We start from the raw sequence: 18567 nt of genomic DNA, 5'->3' as shown, positions 1-18567 counted from the left end.
AACATGCCAGCCTTCATAATCATGTGACTCATCTGTTTCCTGAGAGACCATGGTTGCCTGGGAACGAAGCACCCACCTCGGAAGCACCCATGTGTAGAGCTGGCTTGGTGCCACGACTGCCTTCCCCAGCCTTGGGCTGCAGACACAAAGGTCCACAGAAAGGGGGTGATGTAACCAATCGTGGGTGGGAAACGCTGTGCACAGATCTCTCAGGGTTGCCACTGTGCCAGAGCACAGTGTGAGCTGGAACAGTCTCTTATACCGGACCTTCCTCTCATCATCCCCGCATGGAATTGGGTGCGGTTGAGAGGAGTCCAGAGACCAGCGTGCCTTACTGGTGTCTCCTGACCGCACTTTCTTTATCTGTAAAGTGGGCAGAGGAGTCGCTAGCTTTCCAGGTGACCATGAGAAATTAATGAAGTATGTGAACAAAGTTCTTAGCCCAATACCTGGCACATAGTAGGTGCTCAGGAAATTGTAGCCATCATTCCCATCAGGAGTACTCTGGGAGCAGCCAATGGTTAACGTGCTATAAACTGAAAGAGTGGAGGCTTGCGTCTATCCAAAGGTGCCTTGGAAGAAAGGCTTGGCTCTCTGCTGCCTTATTTGTCATGGCTGTGAAAACCCAATGGGAACACAGTTCTGCTTTGGCACAACATATGGGGTGTCATGAGTCGAAGTCAGTGGGAAATATTTTAAATGGTGAGAGAGAGAGAGAGAATGGAAACATAGTTTGACTGTCTGCAGGCGAGTAGGATGGGTCCTGGGATCATTAAGAAACTGGAATACAGGGCAGAGGATAGAGGTGAGTCAGGAAGCCTCTCCTGTGCCCAACCAGCCATCAAGGCTCTTTGGGTAACTGTCCATCCAGGGCAGCATCCATCCTCCATGTTTCTACTGCCCAGACACCTGGGTACTCTCTGTGAGGATGCCAGAGAACGATAAAACAGGCCGGTTCTGCTCAAAAGCAGAGGTCACGCAGGTTTGTAATTTTGAGAAATGTGCAGTGTAACTAAGCAGCCTTAATCAACTCGGCTCTGCCTTCTGTCTCCTGAATTATGCAGTGGAAGTGCTGCAGGAGGTGAGCGCGTGCCGCTGCCACTTTGCTCCACAAACATTTACCACCTGCGTGAGCCCCAGGAGTTCACTGTCTGGGCGGGGGCTGGTGGGGAGCTGGGCTAGCATCTTCACAGTCAAGTAGGAGCCAAGGTGGGGCTAGGGGAGGCCAGGGACCCCTCGAATGCTGGGAGCTTGGAACTGGACAACATCTTGTAGGACAGGGATGATGGAGAAGGGCCTTCTGTGCGGAGACAAGGTGAGCCAGTTGAAAATCTCATAAAGAGTTTTCTTGAGAGCAATGGCTTTAACATGTGCTGGCTAGGTCAGGCCCTAATTTCTGCCCAGGCGGTTGAGATGCATTTGGTTATCTTCATTCCACACACGTTTTCCCAATGCTGAAACTCGTTAATCACATTTTATTTTTTAATCCAGCTTTTGTCTGCCAGATGACATCTTCATGTCATTCTACCACACGTCTGGTGTCAGTTCCTCTCTGGCTTTCAGAATCCCTGATACTGGTGTGTGTACCCTCCCTGGGGAACACATGCACTTACCGTGTGCCATGAGAGATGCATTAATACACGCTGTGTATGCTTCAGTGTTAACTTAGAAGTCTTACCAAATCATCCAGTCCACTCTGACTTGTGGTGCCCGCAGGTGTGTCTCAGAAGGCTCTGTAGGGATTGCCATAGCTGAGTTTTCAGAACTAGATCAATCACCAACCCTTTTCCTCCAAGGTGACTCAGTGGGCTGACCCCTCCAACCTTCGGTTGGAAACTGAGTTAACTAACCATTTGCACCACCTCGGGATTCCAGTTTATATTATTTGTATTGTTCTAGCTAATATTTTACTGTACTTTCCATTAAACACTATGATAAAGATGTATTTGTGTTGCTGCTAATGTTCACTAATCAAGCAAGCTTCCCATAGGATGCTTTCAAGTTCCAAATGCTCCCTGAGTGATAACAACATTGATTCCCTTTCTAGTTCTCCCTCTCAGAGATGATGCTGTGGGAAAGCCCTTGTAAAATCTCCTCACCGACTTGAGAGGGGTGAGTCTGGGAATAACATGGAATGCCAAGCGAGAGGGGCTCAGTCCCATGAGCAGCTCAGGGAGCGTCTCTTTTCACATTCTTACCAGCACTTGTTATCGGACTGTCTTCCTGTGCTGATCCGAGATGCGTGTATTTCTTGGCATTTTACTTTGTGTTTTGCTGAGTATCTTAATTTGCTTGCTAGCCCTTTAGATTGCTGGTCTTTAAATTAACTCGCCGTATGCTTGGTCCATTTTCCCATTTTTACACCTTTTTTTCTTCTTTACTGGCTTGTAAGGGTTCATTACTTGTCCCAAAATTTTAGATATTGTCTATCTTTTCCCACTTTTGTTGACTTTGTGCATTCATTGAACAGAAACCCATCATTTTTCTGTTGTTAAATCTCTTTTTTGCTTTACAAAATGTGTGCCTCTGTGTGTTTTCGGTAGCCTTTTTTTTCTTATTGTGGTGGAAATATAACAAACTATGTCACTTTCTTTATGCATAATTTAGTGACATGATTTTATTACTAAATCACATATTCTGACTATCAGTTTACAACCAGTTCTTCCAATATTAGTATAAACTTAATGCCTCCTAAACAAAAATTCTCCCTTCCTGCTCCTTTCCATCGCTGATATCACAAATAAGCTTCCTGTATGTTTTCTTGTTTCATGTAAGTTAATGTAGTCATATCCGTGAAGAGGTCTGCTAGGAGCAGGCAATCAGTTGACAGGGGAAGTAGCTTGCATCTAATATAGCTGGACATTCTGGCAAAGTTCTCTGGTAATTTTGCTCACTCAGGATCCTGCATCCATCTGACTTCTAGTTCTTGGGATTTGAATCAGTGGCCTGCCATATTGCCTGTCGATCTGTGGACTGTGAGTCAGTAGCCTGCAGTCTTCCCTGCTGATCTTGGGTTTGAAGTCCCTGAAACTGGAGAAACCGCTAATCTGACATCTGACCCATGGACTTCGAACATGCCAGCCATCATAATCATGTGAGCCAAAAACATTTGATACTCAGAGTGGCTCTAGAGAAACAAAGTTATAAGGATACGTTTTCTAAATGGGCTCTCAAATATAACTAGTCTTAAAGACACTGACAACTGCCTCCTTTACTAAAGGCAGCACTACCAATCTGTGGAGCGAGATGGTAATATTTTTTTCCCTTTTTAATTAAAAGAAATCACTTTATTGGGGCTCATACAACTCTTATCACAATCCAAGATGGTAATATTAATAGGGAAATATCAGCACCAGTAGGCCAAGATTTGGTGTGAAGAGATGCTGGGGGTGATCGTGTGTTTGATACTTTTCTTTCAGAATGAGAAGCCTAGGGAAGCTGGTTGTACAATCTCATCAGAGGAAATCTCTCAAGGGAGAAAGTCAGGTTCTCCTTCCGCTAGACAAAGTGGTGGGAAAACCAGCAAAGGCTCTGGGGGCTTCGGAGTCACAGCTGAAGACACCAGTTTCCCTTGGTGACCTAAACGGAAGCCTTATTTCTTGTTGTAACAGATCCAGTATTGTCAAAAAATAAACCCTGTGTCTTACCGTAAGAGTGGCTAAATTACAATGTCAATTGAATTCTCAAAATAATTTTGTGGTTGGGGGGTCACCACAACATGAGGAGCTGTATTAAAGGGTCACGGCATTAGGAAGGTTGAGAATCACTGATCTAGCTGTACCTTTTGAATCATCATGTGAAAGATTGCTTAGAACAGTGCTTGCGACATTGCCTGTTTAATGCTTGAGACAGGGGCCTTAGAAAACATTGTTGAATGTTCCCATGACCCACCTCACCACCTAGTTTTTGCTTATAGACTTGTTTCAGCAACTATAAGAGGTGAAGTGTGAACAGGGAACTAGTGTGGATCAAATCCACACTAATATGTACTAACAAAATCTGGAAAGTATGCATGGAAATGACTTATCAGGGATGTGGGATATGTGGAAAGAACATAAAGTTGGATCAATCTGAATTTATTGTGATGGGCCCACTAAGCACAGATTCTTCATTCAGTATTTCAGTTCAAGATGTTAGGAAGGGAACTAAGAGTGTTTCTGTTTGGATCACCAAAACAGGCATTAAACAATGACCTACACTAAATCAAGTGAAAGGAGCAGACCTGTCTTGGCTTAGAGAAATTGGCCTGGCAGAGTGGATTTATCAGACACATTCATAGAGTTCCCAGAGGACACACTTCACTACAACAAAGAGGAAGGGCCCGACCGCACTGCCAAGAATTAACAGTTCGTCTTGCCCTTCTCCAAAGAGATCTGTGGCCTTTTACAAGCGAGATTGCTCGCTGGGAAAAAGGAGGATCTTATTATTGTACTGTACACCCTCTGTGAACTGACACCAAGTCCAGCAGACCCAAGGCATCACTGTGGCCCGCCAGTCAGAGGAGGGGCCTGGGGGTCAGATTATTAATGGAGTCTTAGCTCAAGACCTTCCCACAGTGGTCTCTGGAAGGAGCTCCAGCCCCTCCTGTGCTGTCCCTCACTTCCAGATTGCATACATTAGAATAAATATACATAGCTCAAGGAGTCCTGGTGGTCCTGTAGGAGAAACGTTAGGATGTAGACAGTAAGACCTGCAGTTACAACTGACTAGCTGTTACACGGGTCAAAGACGACATGGTCTGGTCCTGTACAATTTTACAGTCTCAGAAAGCACAAGTTGCAGTTTTACCCTGTCCTTTGGAGTCACTATGAGTTGGAATTGACTTCATGGCAGTGGGTTGTATGTGTGTTATGCCAGGGAACTGACACAACTCCCATAACAAATTCCTGACATAATAGACTCATGGCTATTATAGTAGAAAAAGTAAAATGCAAACCATTAGAATTTCCCCTACCTAGGTAACTCGTAAACTAAAAACAATGCTACATTCCGGGAAGAATTTAGTGCCTTCATCAAGGACTTGAAGGATCCAGAGGTGGTGATTCTCATAAATTCCTCTTCAGACTCATGCAACATGTGCAGTGATGCCGAATACAGCAAGATCACAGGTTGGTGGGTGGAAATCCTGTGGATCCAATGGCAGTAGACACATCACTAGGCCTCTGGCTGCTATCAGCCGGGCTCCATGTGGCTTGGCAACAGGAAGGTGAATCAGAGGAAGAGATTGGCCTGCCTCTTGTGATGGCAGAATTGAGAGAGAGAGAGAGAGAGAGAGAGAGATATCCCAGAATCCTTATGAGAAGGCCATGCCCACCAGAAGTGAGCATCAGGCTGTGACCCGGTTGACAGGTTAGATTCCACCCCTTCATTCTTTCATCAGATTGACATGAAATTGTGTAACTACCACACGCACTGTATCATTAAATGGAAAGCATAAGTAAGTTATATGAGAAAGTGCCTCAAATGACCGTGATCTCTAATCCTATCACATTACCTTCCAGTCTTGCACCTCTAGCCTCATTGGCTATGATTAAATGATTAGTTGACTGAGGAAGAGAAAGCTTGTGCCTGGTTTACGGATAGTTTCACATGGTAGGCAGGCACCACAGCCCCTTTCTGGGCCTCTCTGAAAGCCAATGGTAAAAAGAATCCAAAGGGCAGAACTTCAAGGGCGGAGCTTGTTGTTCTCTGCTTGGTAGGAGAAATGGTCAGCTATGTTGCTGTGTTTTGAACTGTGGCCAATGGTTAGGCCGGAGGATCAGGGACTTGGAAGAAACATAACTGGAAAATTGGTGACAAGAAGGTGTATGAATAGACCTCGTTTAATGGTCCAAAGAAGTGAAGGTATTTGTGCCACATGAACATTCATCAAAAGGTGACATTAATAGAGGTGGATTTCAGTAATTAAAACGATAGGATGATACATTCTGTGGAAACCAGTCATCCTCTTTCTCTAGCCGCCCATCTTAATGATCAGTGGATTCGTAAATAAAGTAACTGTGGTGGCAGGGATGGAGCTTATGGATGGAAGGCTCAGCAACATGGATCTCCACTGACACAGACTGACTTGACTAAGCCCCGGCTGGGTTCTCAGCCTGCCAGTAGTAAAGACCAACACGCAGTCCGCGGTGTGGCACCATCCCTCAAGGCGGTTAGCCAATAAGCTGCTGGCAGGTTGATTACATTGAGCCACTTGTATCACAGAGAGAGAAATGTTTTGCTCGTACTGGGATGGACCCTTCCTCTGGGTATGGGTTTACATGCAGTGCTTTTGTCCGAGCTACTGTCCATGGTTTTACAGAATGCCTGATGGACTGGTGTTACAGTTTCCACTCAGCATCACTTTGATCAAGGGGCTAACTTCATAGCACATGAAGTGCAGCAATAGAATATGCTCATGGAATTCACTTTTTTTAAACCATGCTCCCCATCATCCTGAAGCAGCTTGTGTGATAGAACGATGAGATGTTCTTCTAAAGACACAATTGTGACATCAGGTGCCAAACTGACCAGGAATAGACTTTGTTCAGTAAGGTTGCATATCAACTTGGTGATTCTCATTGTTCTGTCAGTTATGCAGTTTGGCAGATATGTAATAGGTAGTTCACCCCCCCCCCCCCATTTTGTGTTCTGGTATAATGTCCTCACTTCCATTATGAGATAGGATGAAATGTAATCATCTCCATTTCCTTGGGTATGTGACCTACATTTGATATATATTGAAGTTCTGGTGAAATTCTCTGGCTGTTTTCCTCACTTAGGATCTAGCTCATCATCTGATCTTGGTTCTTGGACTTGATGATGAGCTGGATGCAGGGTCTACATTGTCTATTGATATTGGGATTCATTAGCTTCTGCAGTCTGATGTCTTACTTGCTGATGTTGGGTTTGACACCCAAGATACTGCAGCTACTTGAGTCTTAAGAAACCTCTAAGCCAGTGGCTCTGAACCTTCTTAATACTGTGCTCCTTTAATACAGTCCCTCATGTTGTAGTGACCCCCAACCATAAAAATATTTTCATTGCTACTTCATCACTGTCAGTTTGCTACTGTTAGGAATTGTCATACCTGATCTGCAGGATGTATTTTCATTGTTACAAATTGAACACAACTAAAGCCTAGGGATTAATCACAAAATATGTAATTATATATTGTGAAAAATTTATTTCTAATTACAAATAAACGAAGCAGGGTGTAGCATGGGTAACAGTCTTCATGCCAGGTACTCATATGTGGGCATATCTGCATGTGGGCGGACCCGCCTGGAGACGGCTAGCGGAGCGGTGTCTCAGTTCCTAAGACCATGGGAAATAAGTGTTTTCCAATGGTTTTAGGCGGCCCCTATGAAAGGGTCGTTCGACCCCCAGGTTGAGAACGGCTGCTCTAAGCTGACATCTGCTCACAGACGTGGAACCGGACAGCCTCTACCACAGCCTCTGTGATTTCCTTGAGATAGCTCCCTCCAGACTTTGCTGGTTTGCTTCTCGGAGAACTGAGACTGAGACGGTGCTGGTATATAGGTTTGGCCCTTTGGGACAGACGCTCATTTCACTCAGTAGGATGTGCTCAGGTTTATCGAAGTGGTGGCATGCATCAGGACTTCAGTTTTCCTATGGCTGAGGTGTAGTCCGCTGTGTGTAAAAATTACATTTTGCTCATTCATTCATTTGCTAATGGGCTTTTGGGATGTTTCTACATTCTGGCTATTGTGAAAAGAAGATTGGTGTACAGCAGTGTCTTCCAAGGTTGGCGATAATTGTTCCTTGGAGAGGTGTTGGAATGATCCAGGGGAGCTGAAAAAGTAGATTCTTAACATTTTATTCCAGATTTTGGGCTATAATACAACGTTTTTAATTGCCAGGAGATTGCTGAGTAATTTTCCCCCCTCAGAAATGGGCAGTTGGCCAGATAAGCCTGGGGGCCTATGGTGCATTGTGTTCTGTTTGAGTTCCTTCATTCACTTCTGGGCATTTACATAGGACTGGGCTTCATCCGTCCGATGGGAAAGCTGCTCACCTTTGGAGGAACTGCCAAACTGTTTTCCATCGTGGCTTACCATTTCTGGCTTGGTTTTAAAAGTACTCCTCTTTGCCAAATTCAAAAAAGATTCTTCCACAGTTTCCTCACTTAATTTTATAGCTTTGCTTTTTCCAGTTAGGACTTAAATCCTTCTGGAGTCTGTTCTGTGCTGTGTGGTAAGCATTCAGCTTTATTTTTCTCCTCACCATACATCATTTCCACTCCCACCACCCACGGCCATCCTTTCTCTTCTGGTTTCGGAAGCTACTTTATCACACATCGCCTTTCCACACATAGAGGGTTCTATTTCTGCAAGATCCCTTCTGTTCTTTGGCTTATCTGTTTTCCTGGGAGTGCCATAATTGTTACTACTGGAGCCCTGTGATGTAACTTAATACTTTGGAGGCCAGATGCTTCGTTCATTTTCAAGATTGAGCGAGTGGTGGGCCCTTTATTCTTGTACATAATTTTAGAAGCAGTTGATGAAATTCTTAAAGGCAGAAAAAAAAAGCCCTGTAATTTTTAATGAAATGGAATTGAATTTCTAGATTACTTGGGGGAGTTAGCATTATTAACAGTGTTAACATGATGCTTAGACTTCCTTTTGGTCATTTTAATAATTTAAAACGTCTCTCTACAAGCCTTATACATTTAGGTCAATCCTAAAATAATTTATATTTTATCCATGATCCGAATGGTAGCTCATTTTCCATTGTATTTTTGAGTTGGTTATTGATAACCCAGAAGAATGCTCTGAATTTTTAAGTTGCTCATTCTGAACATGTTCACATTAGATTGGATTTTGTTCTGTAGCTGATGACCGTGTTATCTCAAATGAGATGATGATCACTCTCTCTCTCTTCTTCCAATTACTTTACATCGTATTTGGGGTCCTCTCAACCAACACAAGCCAGGCCTCCGAGAGTGACGGCACTAGTAGCGGTCCTGATGCATGCCACCACCTCGATAAACCCTGAGCACATCCTACTGAGTGAAATGAGAGTCTGTCCCAAAGGGCCAAACCTATATACCAGCACCGTCTCAGTCTCAGTTCTCTGAGAAGCAAACCAGCACAGTCTGGAGGGAGTTATCAAGGAATAAGGCGAAGATTGTGAGTGAAGAATGACTGTACTAGCTGTAGATTTTAGCACATAGCATTTATCCAGCTAATAAAATGTGATTCAATTCCTCCTTTTAGTTTGTGAAAAAAAATGTTAAATTTGATCAAGTGTTTTTGTTAATGTATCAAAACAATTCATGCACATCTGTTCTAAATCCTACTCTGTCTAAAAACACAAAGCACTTGTTATATACCAGGCTCTGTTCTAAGTGTCCTACAAACAGTAGCTCCTGTAATCATAATTCATCATCGATCTGTGAGATAGGCACTATTCATCATAGCCTTCTTATAAATGAGGAAATGAAGGCACAGAGAGGCTAATGACCTTGCCAAAGACACACAGCTGAGCCAAAGCACAGTTGACTGCCATCAAACGAATTCTGATGCATCGCAGTCCTATAGGACGGAGTAGAAAGGTGCCCTTAGGGTTTCTGAGGCTGTAAATCTTTATGGGAACAGAGAGCCTCAGTTTTCTTTCACAGACTGCTTGCAGGTAGCAGCCCAATGTGTAACTTGCTACGCCACTTGAGTTTCTTAGGCACGTAGCTAGTTAGACTTAATCTTAGACTTAATTTGCAGGGCCAAGGGATGAGTATGAATGGATGCCTATATATCAGTTCTCAATATTGAAGAGCAGCTGATCACCTGTTAAATAACTATCCTCCTCCTGTGAGATGTATTTTGATAAAAACCAAATGTACAGAACCCTAAAATGACCAAAAAAAAAAAAAAGCCCTGGTGGTATAGTGGTTATGTGTTGGGCTGTGATCCACTTGGTCAGCAGTTTGAAGCCACTCGCAACTACGAAGGAGAAAGACTGGGCTTTCTACTCCCGGAAAACAGTGACAGCCCCAGAAACCCCCAGGGGGTCGCTATGAGTCAGCATTGTCTTGATGGCAGTGAGTTTGGTTTTTTGGGGGATGGGGTGGGGGGGATGACCAAATCTTATTAACCTCTATTGTGCATATTGATATTGCTGATACTGTCGCTGTGTGCTGTTGAACTGATTTCAGCTCATGGAGACTGTATGCGACAGAATGGAACTGCTCCACAGGGTTTCCCAAGCTGTGTCCTTTACGGTGACAGATTGCTAGTTTTTTTCTGCCCTGGAGCCAGTGGCGGGTCTAAACAACTGGGCTCTTGGTTAGCAGCTGACCACTTAACCACCAGGGCTCCTTATTCTGCCGAAAAGGCTGAGGGTTTTGGATGAGTCTTAAAATCATACACAAGTCAGAGGCTGCATATTTACTCCAGAAACTTACTTTTCTTGCACTCATTCAATAAAAGAACTTATTGCTATCAAGATTCTCTCATAGTGTGTATTCGATCGGTACTAGTTCTAATCTTTATTTTAAAGCATTGAAAATAAACATAGTTCAAAGTATACAAAAATAAGACATTTACCAATTGTAAACTAAGTATAAAAAGAGAAAAAGCATTTGTTCAACTTTCAGGAATTTGTTTAGGACCATCTCCTTGGGAGCCACCAAGGTCTATTGGCCTAACAGTTCACAAAGATAATGCTCTACCTCTTACTTGGGTGAGTAGTGACTGGGATCTTCACTGCTCATGAGCAGCCAGCTAAGGTGCAGCCATCGGTCTCTCCTCATGCAAAAGAGAGGGGAGTGATGAAAATGGAATCAGTCCGCTGGACGATAGCCCATGCAGCATCAGCCTTCACCCCTGAGACAAGGAGTAGGTGGTGCTGTGCCAGCACCCCCAGCTGCTCTGAAAAGGACCCCACGGGGTCCTGGAGAGAGTGGGAGAAAAATGTGGAACAAACGCTGAGTCTTCAAGGAGACCACGTGTGCTGCTTGGATAGAAACAGGTGGGAGCTGAGAGACTGGCCCTTCGTCACCCTTTGGTTCTGGAGCTAAACCCACCCCTGTGGTCCAAACAAAACCAAACCCATATGAGATCAAAAGGGCAGCATTTACCCAATAAAAAGTTCAGAGGTTTGGGAATGAAGTAGTAGTAGACATAGGAAACATGGGAAAGTGCAGTGGGGGATGGTACATTAAGGGCTAGCACTGGCGTTGAAACGGAATGTGTATTAATTATTGAAGGTAAACTGGATGGATCTGCTCCGTAATCCTTCATCGAAGTCACAGTAAAAGGTTTTTGAAAAAATGGTTACGTACATTAAAAATTCTTAAGCTGATATTTATTTACTCTTTTAGCATGCACTGCTAGTATTCAATGTCCATGTATAAATAATTGATATTATATTTCCCACTTACTACATCTAGTAAAACCCACTGCCATCGAGTCCATTTGACTAATAGAGACTCAGGCTTCTGGGGCTGTAAATCTTTACAGGAACAGATAGCATTATCTTTCTCCCAAGGAGTGGTTGGTGGGTTTGAACTGCTGACCTTGCAGTTACAGGGCTACCAGGGGTCATACACCTGTTCAAGAAGGTGAGTGTCCTTAAGCTAATTTAGCTAATTTGTGAGTGCTCTCCTACCATGAATTGGAGCATGAAGAGAAGCAAGTTCAAGGACGCAGCACACTTGTGGGAAGCGCCCTTGCCTTCTGTGGGAAGCTGTTGCATGTGTATGAAGAGGAAGGTTTCACAAGCTGCTTCATTGCCTTGTTCCTACTGAAGTGCTACAGCTCACATCCTGCTCGCAGCTTAAAATGGTCCATGTGCTGCTGCCAGCAGCACACGCTACAAACTCTCCTGGTGCTTGAGCAGCACAAAGCACTTCCCTGGGATCTGCAGTGTTAAGTCATGAGAGCGTGGGTTGCATCAGGGCTTAACATGGGGCACGTGTGTCCTTGCTTACAGTAGGTGGGGCTCAGGGCCTAGATAGAGGTCTCCTCTGAGTGTGGCCTGGGGTACTGTGGGTTAGGCATTGGACGGCCAACCGCAGGGTTTGTGGTTCAAGCCTATGAGCCATTTCACAGGAGAAAGGTGAAACTGCTCCTGGAAAGAGTTAGCCTCTGAGACCTACCCAGGGTTGGTGTGAGTTGGAGCCGACTTGCTGGCACCGAGACATCTGCTAAAAAATCAAATAAAATCTGGAGGGTTTTTAGGCTACGGCCCTTCTCTTTTCTTAAAAAAAAAAAACACCCAACATTAAACCACCTTTATTTTTTTGGTTTCTATTTATTTTTATGGACTTTCTTTCCCCTCTTTGGTTTGTGGAATATCACATACAAAGGAAACCATTCTCTGGCTGCACAGCCCAGCGCATCCAATCTGATGGTCGCCCATTAATACCCCCATCGACGTGGCTCTGTCTTCCCCTTTGCATTCTCCCTCCCATCTTACATTCCTGTCCTTTCCCACCCTTTGCCCTTCCCCCTACTTCATATCATTCCCACCCCCCACTCCACCCCCGGTCTTATAGTAAGTATTTAAAGTCTTCTTATCCTTTGGTGTGTAATCCATTTTTCTTTTTTCCCTTCATAATATTGGTGTCTTAAATATTTATCTTTATGAGATTGACTAGCTGCTGAACATAAGCTTCGCTAATTTTGTCTATGACTTTAGGTGCTTGACATACTTGTCATTGCTTTGTAAGGATGCATACTATTTCATTATATGAATGCACCAGAGTGTATCCATTCCTCTGTGGTCGGAGTTTTTGTTTCCTCATTGGATTGTTGGCCACGTGGATGTCATCTTTAGTAAGTTGTCTCTTCAGGTCTTGTGTCCATTTTTGATTGGGTTATTTGTAATTTTCTTTCTTTCCAAACTCTCTATTGGGAATTGGGTGAGGGTTGAGATATCGGATGATCATTTTTGCATTCAACAATGTCAGCAAATGATCAAACATCACAGTGGCTTGCCCTGTTTCCTCCCTTTCCTCCCCATCTTTCTCTTGTGGTACGTTGTCTTCCACTTCACCGAAGATAACATAGGCTCTAACCTTTTGCTTTCCCTTCCCATCTCACCTCTGGCAACCATCAAAGCCTGTTTCACTTGGTATGGAAACCTTTTCTTGATTTTCTTTTCTTTATGACCGTGGTCTCATACGATATTTATTCTTTGGTGTTTGAATAACTTCACTAAGTGTAATGTCCTCTTTTTAAATTAAATACGTTTATTGGGAGCTCTTACATCTCTTAATCACAACCCATACATTCATCTGTTGTGTCAAGCACATTTGTAGGCTTTGGGTCTCGATTGCACGCCCCTCCCATTCACATTGATAAGATTTTGTTCTGGGTCTTAGATGCCTGATACCCGAACCCATCGGCACCTCATGATCACACAGGCTGGTGTGTTTCTTCCATGTGGGCTTTGTTGCTTCTGAGCTAGATGGCCACTTGTTTTTCTTCAAGTCTTTAAGACCCCAGACTCTATATCTTCTGATAGCCAGGCACCGTCAGCTTTCTTCACCACATTTGCTTATGCACCCATTTGTCTTCAGGGATAGTATAGGGGAGCTGAGCACACAATGATAAGATGTTTTTTGATGCCTGATAACTGATCCCATCGACACCTCATGGTCACACAGGCTGGTGTGCTTCTTCCATGTGGGCTTTGTTGCTTCTGAGCTAGATGGCTGCTTGTTTTTCTTCAAGTCTTTAAGACCCCAGACTCTATATTTTTTGATAGCCGGGCACCGTCAGCTTTCTTCACCACATTTGCTTGTTCACCCATTTGTCTTCAGTGATCAGTTCGACACCCCGTGATCACGCAGGTTGTGTGCTTCTTCCATGTGGGCTTTGTTGCTTCTGAGCTAGATGGCCGCTTGTTTACCTTCAAGCCTTTAAGACCCCAGACGCTATACCTTTTGATAGCCGGGCACCGTCAGCTTTCTTCACCACATTTGCTTATGCACCCATTTGTCTTCAGGGATAGTATAGGGGAGCTGAGCACACAATGATAAGATGTTTTTTGATGCCTGATAACTGATCCCATCGACACCTCATGGTCACACAGGCTGGTGTGCTTCTTCCATGTGGGCTTTGATGCTTCTCAGCTAGATGGCTGCTTGTTTACCTTCAAGTCTTTAAGACCCCAGACACTATATCTTTTGATAGCCGGGCACCATCAGCTTTCTTCACCACCTTTGCTTATTTTATTAAGGTGTTGTAGTTTCATAGATTAAAAAAAGTATCCCTTTATCTGACATGTAATTACTAAATATTTTTTCCCCAACCTGTGGATTTTCTTTCTACTCTTTTGATGTGCATAAATGTCATATTTTAATAGGCCCTCTATTCTGCTTCTATGGGTATCTTTCATTGTGTTTGGTAGTGCATTTGTGCCTTGTATTAAGGCCCTTAAGTTTGTCTCTCTTTCTTCCATTGGTGGACTCTGGTTCTAGGGCTTATATTTAGGTCTTTAATACCTCTTGAGTTAGTTTTGTACATGGTATGAGGTACAGGCCTTAATTTCATTATTTTGTAGGTGGAGATCCAATTTTTTCAGCACCATTTATTGAAAAGGCTCTCTATCACTTAATGTGTTTTAATACTTAATCAAAGATCAGGTATCTGTATATACTTGATTGTATTTCTGGGTTCTCAATTCTTAACCATTGATCTTCATGTCTATCGTTCTACCAAGCTGTTTTTATTACTGTGGCTATAGAGCAGATTTTAAAATCTGAGAGTGAAAGGCCTCCTACGGATTTTTTTTGGATGTTTTGTTTATCTTGGCTTTCTTTGCTTTCCATATGAAGTTGGTGATTAGTCTTTCCATCTCTTTGAATAATTGTTCTGGGATTTGGATTGGAATTGCATTAAATTTATAGTGTTTTTGGTAATATTGATATTCCACTATATTTAATCTTCTTATCCACGAGCATAGGATGTTATTTCATTTGTGTCTCTTTTAGAAGTGTTTCAAAGTTTACTTTGTATGTGTCTTTTGTTTCTCTGGTAAGATTTATCCCTAGATATTTTCTCTTTGGGGCAGGTGGTGTAAATGGTATTGTTTTTTTGTTTTTTGTTTTTAATTTCCTCTTTGGTACCATCTTCTTTAATGTTCAAGAAGCCAACTCATTTCTGTATGTTGATCTTATGTCCTGTTACATTGCCAAAAATTTCCATTAGCGCCTGCTATTTTTTAATCGAATCTTTGGGGATTTTATATGTAGGATTATATTATCTGTCAGTGAGTTTTAACAGTTACTGAGTCCCTAGGTAGCGCAAACATCTGAAAATCTAAAAGTTGGTGGTATAAACCACTAAGATGACCCAAAGATTATTTCAAGGTGTTATATTTGTGGTTCCCCCGAGAGTCTATGGATGTAGTAAGACTGGTTTCTGTGTCTTTTTTTCTCTCTAATTTTTTATTGTGGTTTGGGTGAAAATTTACAGAGCAAATTGGTTTTCCATTCAACAGTTTATTTACATATTGATTCCTGACATTGATTGTAAGCCCTACAATGCACTTTTGCTATTTCTTCGCTGTGTTTCCTGTTCCCATTTGTTCTTCTGCCCTATCTTTTCATGCCTTCTGAGTTTTATCCCTGGGCAAATGCTGCATTTTGATTTCATATAGTTGGTTGTCCTAAGGAGTGCACACCTCCCTGGTGTTATTGTTCACTGTGTAGGCCCATCTGTTGTTTAGGCTAAGGAGCCCTGATGGCATTGTGGGTTTCAAGTTGGGCTGCCTGCAAAGCCTGCATTTCAAACCTCCTAGTTACTCTGAGGGAGAAAAATGAGCCGTTCTGTTGCCATAAGTGTTTACAGCCTCAGAAACCCAAAGGGGCAGCTGTACTCTGCCTTATAAGTTTACCATGAGTCAGAATTGACTTGATGGCACTGAGCTTGAGTTTTTGGTTTTAATGTTTGACTGAGATTTAAGTCATGGTTGTGATGTCAATTCCAGACTTGAAGGGTGTCTAAAGATCACAGTCCCAAGGAGTCCACCAAACTACCAGACAAGCAATTCTGGTCTGTTTTATGATCCTGAATTTTGTTCCACGTGTTTGGTTTACTCTGTCAGGACCTCCCAGTGTGGTCCCTTCAGAGCAGTCAGCGGTGGTAGCAAAGTACCATTGAGTTCTAGTCTCGGGGTTGTGGGAGCTGGTGTTCACATGGTATGGAAATTACGTAATTTCATGTCAGCTTGAAGATATCAAAGTGTAGGGGTGGAATCTAGGCTGTCAGTCAGGTCACAATCTGATGGTACCTCCTTGTGGGTGTGCCCTTCTCTTAAGGAGGTTTTTGGGAACCCCCCTCCCCACCCCTCTGCCCTCATCTTCCTGTTGGCAAGCCATGCTGAGACCTGTGTAAGCCCTGTGATGTGGCCACTGCCGTTGGGGTCACACAATTCTGCGCCCACTGTCCTGTGATCTTCCTGCATTCTGCAGCATTGCATGTGGCTGCATGAGTCTGGAGAGGGATTTAAGGACTAGTATTGGACTTAAGGACGTGAGTTGGACTGGGCTGGGATATTTTGATGCAAGGTTACTTCTTGATAAAAAGCTCTTACACATATATGTGCCTCAGGATTTGTGTCTCTAGTCACCCTGCCTAACACATGGCCTGTAGTTCTTTGGACTAATTGTTTCCCTATATTTTTAATTTTCTCTACTCTTCTTCCCTCTGGATGGAGAGAGACCAGTGATTGCCTCCCTTGGCCATTCACAAGCCTTTACCCCATTCACTGCCTTTGTGACTGTATTATGCCTGTTGACCTCTGAGCCGGCCTCTGTATTTTTAAAGAGAGAGCATATAAATCCAAAGCAAAGGTTTTCTGAGCCAGAAGATACACAAATGGCTTCAAATTTCAGCTTTGTCTGATCCCAGCAATGCATATGCCTTTGGGCACCTTATTTTCCTGATCTTCAGTTTTCTTAGCTGTCAGCGGGAAAGTGGGAGTTAACACCTCCTAGGAAACTGGGTCAGAGATGAGTGTAAGCATTCTGTGTCAGCCAGTACTGGAACCTAGCTGACACTCAGCTGATTAGAGTGTCAACAGAACTGACTGACTGGAAGAACTGGCAGCTGCAGAGGTGGTGCGAGCTTCAGTGGCAGTGCGATCTAGACGGGCACGATGTGGAGCTAGCTCCTTTCTCCCTAACGGGGCCTGGTTCTGCCCCGCTCCAGGCCTGATTCGTCCTTGGGTGGTGAGTTAGTTAATTGTGCCAGCCTGGCCGATAATCACATGTGGGGCTAATTGAAAGGCAGAGGGATAAATGGGTGGTGAAGCCTCGCCTTTCTAGTTCTCGGGTCTCTTGCTTTGTGATGGTAGCACCAGCGTGCAGCTGCCTTAGCAGTTCCCTGCTTCAGCTTGCAAGATTGACTTCCTCCAAGACATCCCCAAGGAGAAGCCACATGGACCTATCCCCGGTGCAGCCCTGGGTACTGGAGCAGCCGTGTGGAGACCCCTGCTAGTGCTGAGATGCTTATTCGTTCACTGACTCAGCTTTCCTCCTGCAGTCGGCATCATTGCCTCTGTTTTGTGAGGTGGAGGATTTGTGGACTGGTGTTGGGTTCATGGGCTAATGTTGGACTTGTGGGCTTGGGCAGCATTGGGTTGGGATGTTTTCGTGATGCACATTTTCTTTACATAAAACTCTCTCTTATACATAAGTTGCTGTGGATTTGTTTCTCCAAAGTACCCAGACTAAAACAGGTGGGATCAGTGCAACAATGTCAGTGGCTCTGGAAGTTTGAAGCCTGACATCCACATGCTCAACAACTGAGAATGCTTCTCTGGGGGCCTCCTGGGATGAGAGAGAAGGCGTCCCTGGAGGCGTACATGGTTAATGTGCCGACAAAAAGGACTGGCAGTTCCATTCCAACCTGAGGCACCTCAGGAAAAAGGCCTGGCAAACTATTTCCAAAAACTCAGCCCGTTGTGCAGCCTTTCTTCCGAGGCAGCGCTACCTGGACGGCGGCGGCGGTGGTGGGGTGTTCTTTTACCAGAAAACAGCTACTGTAGAGTCGACTCTGTCGCATGGCAGCGCTGTGTATGTCGGTGTAGAATTGTGCTCCTTAGATTTTTTAATGGCCAGGTTTCAGAAGCAGGTCGCCAGGCCTTTCTTCCAAGGTGCATCTGGGTAGATTTGAAATGCCAACCTTTTAGTTTGTTGGCAGTGTGTTCATCATCTGTACCATCCGTACCATCAAAAGTCTCTGCTTTCCCAGGGGCAGCTCCTTGAATGTCTCCTAACATTACTGGTTTGAACTTGGTCACGGGTTCTAACTTGAACCAATTGTTGTAGTCAAAGAGATGGGAGCCACACCACAGATTAAATCAATCAAGGGGGATATAGCCCTGTGGCCGAGAGGAGTCACACTGCTGAAACGGGGGACAGTGGGTCTGAGGCAAGAATTGGGTGCTCTTGACCAGGGAGGGGGACCAAAAGAGATGGGGGAGTCAATCAATGACTGCCCCGAGTGATTGCACAGCCTCCCACCTGGGACTGCAGACCCCACCTTTGTCCCCATCATCGATTCCCAGTCCAGGAGCCAGTGTGATTCTCTTAACATGCAGGGCGGTGTGTGTGTG

This window comes from Echinops telfairi, unplaced genomic scaffold, assembly GCF_000313985.2.
Source record: "Echinops telfairi isolate 266 unplaced genomic scaffold, ASM31398v2 ScPeMD7_7457;HRSCAF=8495, whole genome shotgun sequence".
Lineage (NCBI taxonomy): Eukaryota > Metazoa > Chordata > Mammalia > Afrosoricida > Tenrecidae > Echinops > Echinops telfairi.
Note: the sequence above shows the minus strand (reverse complement) of the source record.